The sequence below is a fragment of the Capsicum annuum genome, chromosome 4, assembly GCF_002878395.1.
Source record: "Capsicum annuum cultivar UCD-10X-F1 chromosome 4, UCD10Xv1.1, whole genome shotgun sequence".
NCBI classification, from domain to species: domain Eukaryota; kingdom Viridiplantae; phylum Streptophyta; class Magnoliopsida; order Solanales; family Solanaceae; genus Capsicum; species Capsicum annuum.
In genome coordinates, this window is record NC_061114.1 from 88889837 (window position 1) to 88901822 (window position 11986).

Below are 11986 nucleotides of genomic sequence, written 5' to 3' on the forward strand. Positions count from 1 at the left end.
TGCCTAATATCTCCATTTAATTTTCATTTTCCCTTATAGTATTCTTTTGATTTTGGGTCTGATTTGAAGTCCTGTTTGTGTGCCATTTGTTCTCAATTTTGAACACATATTCCTTGTCCTTTGAAGGACCTCATGACAGATTTAACTTATAGATTCAGTTAGCGGGCCTCATGAACTAATTTGGGCCTAGAGTTTTATATTATAATATAGGTATAAATTTACTCTTATTGAGGTCTAGATGATGATTTTAATAGTGCAATGTCATTATGGGATCATGGAGAAAGGAGGATGGATTCATGGACAAGTTAAGATTGTGGTTCAGCAATAAGGTAGTCTTCAATCTACTTTTCTCTATGATATGGTGTTGTGTACGAATTGCATGTTAGAAAGCAATCATAGTATGGGATTATAACTAGTATATCATGTATTAACCTATTTAGAAAATTTAGAGTAGAAATATGAGTTGATCCTTAGGATAGGATATCTGTTATAGTCACAGAACACTATTATCTTTTATTTTATGCATGTTAATAATAGATTGAGGTGAAGGATTCTTTAGTACAAGGCCTATCATTGACATAGTAATTTTGTACAGTATTTTCTGGGTTATGATATTATTATTATGTTAATTAGTTTTGAATAGGCTAGAGGTTGAGGTTATAATACCAATTTGACCCTAGGTGAGTATTCTATGCTTAAAAAGGATGTGGTGCTAGTTTATAGATGCTAAGGAGCTTATGGTTGTATTGTTTGGATATTAATGACGCCATACATACTCTTGGGCACATTTATACTCATTTAGTGATATGATTTCAATTAAACTTTTATTTTACTACTTTTTTTCTAAAAAAAGGATTATTCCCACTTCTTACTCTAAAAATAAACTATTCTACAATGGATATCGTACCACCTTATTTAATTACTTGTGAGTTTTTGAAACTAAATATTATACTTTGGAAATTAGAATGAGGTTGATCCCAATCAATTATTAAACCACTCTTTTACTGCCATCATTTACTTTGATCGAAGAAGATTTTAACCCTTTTATGCTATTATGCCAATTTAATCCCAAACTTGATCTCAAACACTGGATTTAAAGATTTACACTCTTTAATATCCTTTTAAATTTTATCACTTATTACATATATATTATATATCCGGTACTAGATGGATTAGATTGGTTATGATTGTTACTGGAAGTCTTGGTTCTAGACCAGGCAGTTTATACAGATATCTTGACTCCTCTATGGGCCCCTTTATTTGTGAGCCATAGTGTTGGAGAAAGATGTTCTCTGTAGGTCCTGCCTTTGTGAGATACTGAGCTGGTGGAGGTGTAAACACTTGGTATGTTATGTCACTTGATATGTTGATGGTACTAGATTACAGTTGCATTTATTCATTCATATATATTGCTGATAATTAGTATAAGTTTTGGTGCTTATATCTCTTAGCTTTATGGAGGATTGTATAGGTATAATCTATGATTTTTTCTTGATAAGTGCTTGCTTGCACTTTTTAGGCTTATTGTGACCCAATTAGGTTATTGTTTGTCCGAACTAGTCGACTAATTTATTATTGGTTATTAGGGTTAGTTCGTGGTAGGGTGGTTATGGACTAGTACATGAGATTGTTAATATGTTTCCAATTCCTTCTCTCTATTTTTGTAACTAATGCTATCGATAGTTTACCTCATGGTTAGACACTTTGGTTAGAGCCTTTGATTATGCAAGCACAAGCTCTCTTATTTGTCTATGTTCTTCTAGATATTAGGTTGGGTTGCTAGGTTATTACCTTTGAGGTTTGTCCAATATGTTTATGAGTGTCTCTGTGTGTGTATTTGCCTTTGTATTACTGCTATATATCTATCTTTCACTCTTCATTTTTGTAATGGCTAGTGATATTGGGTGTTGTACATTAATTCCTAAAAACCATTAGAATAGGCTAGTATATCCTTATTATTCCATTAACATTATTATGTTTAGTTCCTTGGATATTTGACTATAGTTTATGTTTCTACTTTACTTGTTATCTATAATTGCATTATCTTTGGTGATTAATTAGCCGATACCTACTGATTTCCACATATTTTGTATGCATACTACACTTTTGCAGCCTGTAAATCATAGTACAAGTTCTAGCCGTTGATATGTGCTTCATTAGAGCATCTATGAATTGGAGATTTGAGGTGAGCTCCTGACGTTCAGAGTATTCTGAATCTCCCTCAAATTCATTAGATTGATCTCTATTTTGTATTTTAGAAAGGGTTTGTACATGTATTTATTCTTTATATCACTTGTACTCTTGTTTTATCTAAAGATCTTGTACTAACTTCACTAGTTATTAGGATTTCACCTTAATATTTGTCTTTTTATTAGATTCCTTCTCATTTTTCTTTATTTTTATTGGCATTTCATTACTAGGTGTTCCAAATTAGGGATTGGCTTACCTATTGTAGGGTTATAGTTGTTGCCACCTTAACTTGAGAAATCGGGTCATGATAGTGAACTACAATACAAATATCTGAAAGCATCTAAAATTAAATAACATAATTTGCTGGGACAAGGCCCCCAACTCCCCATGAAAAACATTGTGCATAATAATGAGCAATCACCACTACAAAATCTTGACTACTGATAACTAACTATGTGTCTAAGAAGATCACTTGTTTCTACATCAAATGAAAATGTAGGTAGAAGAGGTATGTAATCAGCATAGGGAAGGTACCACGTATGCAGGAATAATACTAAATGACTAAGATTATATTTATGACATAAATAAAGTAAAACTACAAAAATAGAATTTTCATAAACATATCAATAATAAATTAATAGTGACTGTAGGTAAAAACCATTAGAAAGCTTTCCAAAAAATACGTTTCTGAAATCATACTGTGAGTCATAAAATGACCATTTCAAGAAAAATGTCAAAGTAAAGTAAAAACTTAAGCTAATTATGTCTAACATCTAACCTAGTTGGAATGGTTTACCCTACATTTCCAAGGTATAGGACCTATCCATCTATGTGAGAATCCACTAAATGAGCCTTTTTAGGCTAAAGATCAACCACCATTGTGGTGAATATATAATCCTACGTAGTGCACAACTATGGAATTTGGATTTTCTAAAGTTGTATCTACTCGGTACTAAATAATTCTCCTAAAATAGTTCATGAAGTCATATTTTTAATAAAAGAATTAAATAACTATCTATCTATTGTAAAAGCTTGAATCTTTACCAAATTCATAACTTGAGATTATCATAATTCCACACTTCTATGGATTTAAGCTATCTTCTTGAATATCGTAATAACATATGAGTTCTAAATATGTACTTTAAGACTTAAGCTTCAATACCCATATAAAAAATCATGTCAAGAATGAATAAAGATGACAATTTAAACCTTACTAGACGTATATATCGATGTGATATTCATGAAATCCATAATCATAAATAACTACTTCAACAAAATTAAGAACTTTTCTCAAATAGTGGGAATCGAAAGTGGGTCTTTAAACCCTAGCTATAATCATAAATTCAGTAAAATTAATATGGTTTTGGACAAGAGGATGAAATAAAATCCCCATTAAATTTATACAAACCTAAAAGTAGAAGATTCGTTAAGTAAAGCTTTGTATTTGGGGGTATGAAATGGAGAAAACCCTTCTTTATATTCTTAATTTTTTTGAAATTATGGAAGGAGATAAAAATGGAATTCTACTAGTGTTTGACAATTTGGGGGTTTAATAATAGGTCTATGGGTTATTTAGGGGGTAAAAAGGCGAAAACACCCTCACTAAAATGGAAGAAAAAGGGAACATTTCTTATCTAGAACAAATCAAATATGCCATGCTGTCGGATGTGGGAGCTGCATACCCTCGCACACTGTTGGGTGTGCCAATCTAGTAGTGTGACGTGTTACTAACATGGATTCCTACTACATTGGTGTCCTCAGTTTGTGCCAATGATCTGCGACATGCACTCCAATGCTCCAAGTGTCAAATGTGGCATAGATAGAACTTCTGGACATTCAAAAATCTTAATAAACACCTCAAAACACTTTTCAATGGATTTCTAACTCTGCAAAGAGCCAATTAATGTCATTTTATGGATCTACACTCATAGGAAAACTACTATGAATATCTATAAGCTTTGGCGATGTTACAATATCCCTCGTGGGATCATTTGTCCTCAAACTAAAGATAAAGTCATAAGGATAGGATAATGATACTAATATTGATTCACAACCTATATTTTTCTTGCTAATCATAATTATAACTTAGCCATACTGAGATAGGACTAGAGTAGCGCTTATATAGTACAAACATAAACATAGAATTAGAAGAAAAAAATCTTATACATGAAATCAATTATTAATTTTTATAGGAAGGAGATCATTATAAGAAGGAGGTCCTTACAACAAATGTTATCATCAATTGGCATGAATATGTATGGGTACTTAGGCTTCATAGCCTCTTGGGAATCATATGTATTTTTCTCTATCTCTTGATTTCTTAATAATACTTTAACTAACACTACCTCTTTCATCCATAACTTACACACCTGATGATCCGATATTTCAACCAAAATCTCTTTATATAAAAGACTATTTTTAATGCCAACCTTCTCTAAACGAACTACACATAATAGATCCATAATATTTTTCTCAAGTATAGATATGTGAAATGTAGGATGTACTATTACTAGTTCAATAGGAAATTCATACTTATAAGATACCTTCCCAAACCTACTTATAATCTAATAGGGACCTATGTAAATTGGACTAAGCTTCTTTTTCTTACTGTATTGCATTGTTCCCTTCATGGGTAAACTTTCAAGAGGATCCAATCATCAATCAAGAAATCTAAGTCTTTATGCCTCATATTTGAATACGTCTTTTACTAGATCTAAGAAGTACTCAAGTGATCTCTAATAAGTATTTCTTTCTCTATGTCCTGCTGGAATAATAAAGCCTTACCAAAGCAGCCTCACCTACCTCAAATAAACTAAAAAGAGACCTACACCTCTGCCTATACAGTGCGTCAAACAGAGTCATCTACATATTAGAATGATAACTATTATTTTTATAAATTCAATAAGAGCAAAATGATCATCCCTATTAACTTTGAAATCAACAAAGCATGCCCTCAACATATCCTTAAGTGTATGAATAGTGTAGTTTTCCCGTACATCAATCTGTGTCTGGAGTGTCTCCCAGAAATAAGAAGTAAATTTAGTATCCCTATTTGATATGATAGAAAAGGGAAAACCATAAAGAGGAAATAACTCAATAATATACAACTTAGCATAATCCTTTGATGAATTCGTAGTTTTGACACAATGAGTATATTTTGTCATTTTATCTATTATGACCCAAATTGAATTATGATGACAATGCATGTGGTGTAAGCTTGTAAATGATATCCATATTATCATCTCCACTTTTCACTTAGAAATATTAATATCATGGTTTAATGTTCTGTGCCTTTTATATTCTACCATTTCTTGTCAACAACTAGGACATTTTGCTACAAAGTCTATAATTTCCTTTTCACACCACTTCACCAAAAGACTTTCCTTAGCCCTTGATATATCATATTAGAGCTTTGTTAGTTAGTATTTAGAACTGTAAGCCTCAGACAAAATATGTTCCTTTAGACTATCTACATTAGGCACACACAATCTACCTTGCTCCTGAGGATTACCACCTTCCATAAAAGTGAAAACCTCAACTTTATACTTATGGGTTGCTTTCTTCAGCTGGAGCAATATAGGACACTATCATGTTTCTATTTCCTCTATATCACTAAAAAAAGCTCAAAAAAATTTTGAACCATCATACTACACTCATCAGAATCCATGGGATAGACTCCCTAACAAACAAGTCTGAGCACCTCTCTCTCAAGCTCTGTCTTTTTCTCCTATATATAGTAAACACTTGCTAGGGGAAAATAAATACAAATATCAACAACTACGTTAGCCTTACTCTGCTGGTATAACACAATAATATTGTAATTCTTAAGGAACTAAATCTATCTTCCTTGATGAAGATTTAACTCCTCATGAGTGAAGAAATACTATAGGCTCATACAATCTTTAAATATATCAACACGCACACCATAGAGTTAATGATGCTAAATTTTAAGGCAAATACTACAACCACTAACTCAAGATCATAATTTGGATAGTTCTTATCATAATCCTTGAGATTTCTAAAAGCATAGGAAATAATGTTACAATTTTACATTAAAACACAGCTCAACCCATGTATGGAGCAACACAATACACAATGAAACCACCTGACCCTCTAGCTGGGTCAAAAATGGGGTATAAGTAAACTGAGCCTTTTAACTCCTAAAAGCTCTTCTTAAAAGCCTGACACTATGAATTTTACCTTTTTCTAAGTTATCATTTACAATGGGAATGAAATGGATGAAAGACATTTTATAAACCTCGTATAGTAACCCGCTAAACCCAAAAAACTTCTAATATCTCATAGAATTGATAGTCTAGGCCAACTTTTGACTTCATAAATATTTTGGAAGAAAACATATATCCCCTTATTAGAAATAATATGACCAATAAAAGCAACCGACCTCAACTAGAATTCTTACTTAGAAAACTTCATGAATAATTGTCTATCTCTTAGGGTCTAAAGAACAATTCTAAGATAGCGGGTACACTAATCCTAACTATGGGAGTAAATAAGGATGTAATCTTTGAACACAACAATAAATATGTCAAGATAAAGTTTGAACACCATATTATGAGATCTATAAAAGTTGCAGGATCATTGGTTAGGTAAAATGACATAAGAAGAAACTTGTAGTAACCATACCAAGTTCAAAAAGTAGTTCTTGGGATACCATTTTTCTAACTTTCAGCTGATGTTAACTTGACCTAGGGTCAATCTTAGAGAATTATGAGGTACCCTGAAGTTGGTCGAATAAGTCATCAATTCAAGAAATGAGATACTTATTTTTTATTATGACCTTATTCAAGTGTCAAAACTAAATGTACATTCTAAGGAAACCATCTCTCATACACACAAAGAATACTAGAACATCCTACGGGGAGAAATTAGGCTTGATAAAACCCTTGTCTAGAAGATCTTTCAATTCCTCTTTTAACTAGGTCGAGGTAATTCTATATGGATAAATAGAGATAGTTTGCATATCATGAATAATGTCTATTCCAAAGTTCATTTCCCTATCGGGAGGAACTCCAAAAATATCGTCAAGAAAAACTTATGGAAATTCATTGACTATATAAACTAACTAAAGAGTTAGGATTTTTATATTAGAATTCTTAATCCTCACCAGGTGATAAATATAGCCTTTAAAAATAATTTTTATAGCTTTGACATGACTACTCATCCATCCTAATATTTGTTATTTGAAAATTAGAATTTAATAACGCCAGTTTTGCAATGAACTAAGAAGAAACTTGAATACAATTAGTCCATACAAAAACATTATCAAAGTCTATTATATATGATTCTACTAAGTCAGTTGAAGCGCTCTTATGGTGAACGAGAACTTACAAATCCTAGTAATATTGAAAACACCTTGAGTCCCATAAGTACTTCTCACTAATGATTATCTAGGCCGTCATAGCTTGAGATAACATTTGAACTACATTCTAAAATTCAGCAATTGTAATATCAACCTGAGGTGGCACTATAAACACCTGAGGATTTTAATTCCTAGCCTATAGTAGGTATCTAAAGGCACTTTGTAGAGGCACAAATAAAAACATGTACAAAGTTAAAGGTAGGAAGGATTTATAAAGTTAAACTCTATTGCACAGACTTATAGTATGAAGGAAGGGAAACCATTTCCTAAGTGCTTCATAGCATTCATGTTATAAGAGTGGCGTGCATCGTTCCCATAAGAAGGACTCTATTAAAAGAAGCTTCAAACATCTTAGGACTCTTAAATCTAGTTCTCGGATATCAAATTCATCAGGAATCAAGTCTACACCCTAGCTAAGACCCAGTGGTTAGAACTATAAAGGATCCCAAGGTAATCCTTTGCATAATATAACTAAGCATATTACATGAATCTAAATACAAGGTATAAAAAGAATTGTGAAGGCAAGTTCTAAAATATAAACTAAAATCATCTATAATTATATATTGAAATCCCAAATGAGTAACAGAAGCCTCAAAACTAATATTAGAAAGCCTATAAAACTGACTAACATAATTTTTTAGGATGAAACTCCTAACAACCCTAAAATCGTTATATGTAATGAAGAAAAAAAAGACTGAATAAGCTAGGTCCTTAACTAATAAGGACTCACCACTACTAAAATCTAGATTGCTGACAACTATCCACTTATTTGAGATAGATTAATAGTATCTAAATCAAATGAAAATATTGATCAAAGAGGTATGTTATCGGTACAGAGTCTGTAGGAATAATGCTAAATTACTAAAATCATATATATGACATAAATAGAGGAATAAAGAAATAATTGAATTTTCTTAAATATAATAATATGTATCTGAGATTAACTATAGCTAAAAAACAAAAGAAAAGATTTCAAAGAAATAATTGTCTGAAATCATACTATCTAGATTCATAAAATGATCAAATCAAAATCATTGTTATAGTAAAGTAAATACATTTAGGTGAGATTTTCTTATAATTGACATACATCGCTTGAGCTAATGATATCTATGATCTAATCGAGTTGAAAGTGATGTCCATACCTTGAAAGGGTATAAGACTATCTATCTATGTATTGATCCATTAAATGAGCTTTTATAGCTAAAGATCAACCATTATTTTTGTGAAAACATAATCCTACAATGTAATCTAATTATGGAATTTGGATTTTCTATACCCATATCCATGCGATGCTAAATAATGCTTCCCAAAATATTCATATAATCATATGCTCTATAAAAAATTTAAATCACTATCTATAAATGGTAAACCTTGAATCTTTACTAAATTAATCTTGAAACCATCACAATTTTACCCTTCTATGGATTTAGTCCATCCCCTTGAATATTTGCAATAATATAAGAGTTCTAGTTTCATACTCTAAAATATAAAATTCAAGAAACGTATGCAGAATCATATCAAGAATGAAGAAGGATGAAAATTAAAACCTTACTAGACATAAAATCAATGTAGCATTTTTGAAAATCATAATTATAGATAAATACTTTAAGATCATCAAGAGCTCTACTCAAATAATTGGGAATTGAAAGTGGGTTTGTGAATGTTAGATATAATTTTAAATTCATGAGAATTTATATGGATGTAAACACGAGAATGAATGAAAATCCTTATTGAAGTCCTACACACCTGGAAGTAGAAAATTCTTAGAGTGAAAACTTGGATTTGGGAGCATGAGATGGAAGATACCCTTTCGTACATTCTTGAGATTTTATATAGAAGTAAAGGAGATGAATAATGTAATTCTACTAGATGTTCGATAGTGTAGGGGTTTAAAAATGGGTCTATGGATTATTTGGTGGTAAAAGGACCTGAACATCTTCTCTTGAATGGAATAAAAAGTGAACATTTTACGTCTGGAAAACATCGGGCATGTTGTACTACCGGGCACACCAGATTGGCACCATGGCACATTGTTAGGAGCACCAATCTAGTAGCATAGCACACCAACAAAATAGATGCACGCTAGATTGGTGTCTTCGACTCATTCCACTGAGCTATGGCAAAAATCCGAATGCACCAAGTGTTAAATATGGCACAGAGCAACCTTGTTCAAAACTTTTACCAAAGACACCAAAATACTTTCCAATTGATTTCTAACTTTCCAAGGGTTAATCCTTATTTTATGGGTCAAAACTCAATGGAAACTACTATAAACATGTGCAAACTTTAGGGATAGTATGCCTAGCACCTTCAAGACTACAACTCTTAAACATTTGAAACTCTTTTCTTTTTATCTACAAAGTTCAACTTTTCTTCACCTGTTTTTTCCATTTAATGTAGTTGACCTCTTTACAGATGTTGGTTTCTATGGACTTTATAATTTATATTTACTTTTATAGTGACCATTTTTATTATTATAATATTTTCTATCATTTGAAATTTTTGGTAAGATTTTCTCGAGATAAATTTTTGAAATTTTATGGTAGGATAGTTTTTGATAAAATTTAGGTATTGTGTGATCTAGTGTAATTTGGGGATTTATGGTATAATATTTTATGGGTTTTAAATTATAATTGGTTATCCATGATATTAATGATTTTATAGAAACTTTTAGCTGGGTTGGTACTACACCAGTTATAGCATATGATTTAAAAGAATTTATACATAATATCAAATTTGGGGAAGTGTGTTGTGAGATAGAAAATACCTAGGAACTTCTCCAAGTTCCTACCCCAATTCTACTATTGAGAGATTGAGGTCCACTGTAGCATTCCTACATTAACATGGTATAGTCCCCTGTAATGGTAGTCTGCATATTCATTTGCTACTACAACATGCAGATTCTTCTATAGTGGTTCTGATATAATTGGAATTGAGCTACTATACAAGGATTTAAGACATTAAAATGTTAGTTTTAAGTTCAAAATGTATTTTCATCATAGAGTGTGTAGAAGTTTAACTATGGCAAAAAGCGCAGTTTTTGATGTTTTGGTCAATATTTTCTCCTAAGAAAAATGAATTCCACCCTTTAACATAATTTTGATCTATAAATCCTTAGAGTCATTAAAGATTGAACATTATGGGAATGATGAGTGTAACCCTATGTTGAAAAATTGGTAATAAATTTGTTATATATGCTTTAGAGTTACATGACAATGGTTTAAGATTGTTGAATTGCAGTCCCTAAACTAGAATTTATCCTTTCAATCTTTATTTATTCTGAAATCAAGAAGAACAAAGGGTATAAAATCTTAGCTTGGTGAAGTTGTTCATGATTATGGCCTAAAACTGATAAATTTAGGTTTTAATGTCCAAAATAATTAGATAAATGGTTTAATTGTTTCTTATTTATTATTCTTAGATTTACAAGGCTTGATTTGAGGTCGGTTATGGTGGAATTGGAGTTAAGACTCAATGTAATTTCTTGTATGAATGTCTAACTAAATGTTTGTTTATTTAGTTGCAATACATACTAGTAAGAGATGAACTTGCTAAATATTAAGTATATGTGTTCTAGAATTTAAAATTTTACGAATGATTGATAAAGATCTCATTGATATGTAAATGTTGTTGTTTCTGATCATTACTATTTGATTGTACTTGTAAATAGTAATTATTGTTATGAGTTGATGATTCTAAATGCATTGAATTGGTGAAATAAGGTGGTATAAGGGTAGGGAATGTTGAGATAAGGGTGGCATAATATTTGTTTTTGGATAAGTGTTTTAATACTTTAATTTTATAGTATATTTAGTACATGGATTACGCTAGTCTTCTGCAGGTCATGGATTGTGGGTAATGACAGGTCTCATAGAATATGTGTACTTCCTATTTAGGAAAGTCTGATAGTTCCTTCAGTGGACTTGGATTTTCTTATCATGCATTATTATGGGTTCTTTAAGTTAAATATTTGTGTTGATTTTACTTTAGGTTCCTTGTGGAAACAAGTTCATTGAATTCATGTTATTCATTAATTTTTATATGAACTATTTCCTAATGATAAAGATGCTGAGATGTAAATGGAAAACTATTTTGATTGTAATTTCTTTTGTTGGTTGACATAGAATTAAGAATTAATATGCATAACTGGGATCTTTTTTACTTATTGGCTTGGTTGATACTAAAATGCATGTTGTGATAAGCTGGTTTGAATATCTAATTTAACTAACTTTCTTGCTACTTGTTTACAAATATGTTTTTAAGTGTTCATATTGGTTATGTATGGTTTCGTACTATATTCTTTTTATCTAGTGTAGAGCATATTCCAACGGCTTCTATGAGACCTTACTTATAGATGACAACGTGATTTCTGATCCAATGATGAGCATTAATTTTTTTGGAAACCATGGATCATTC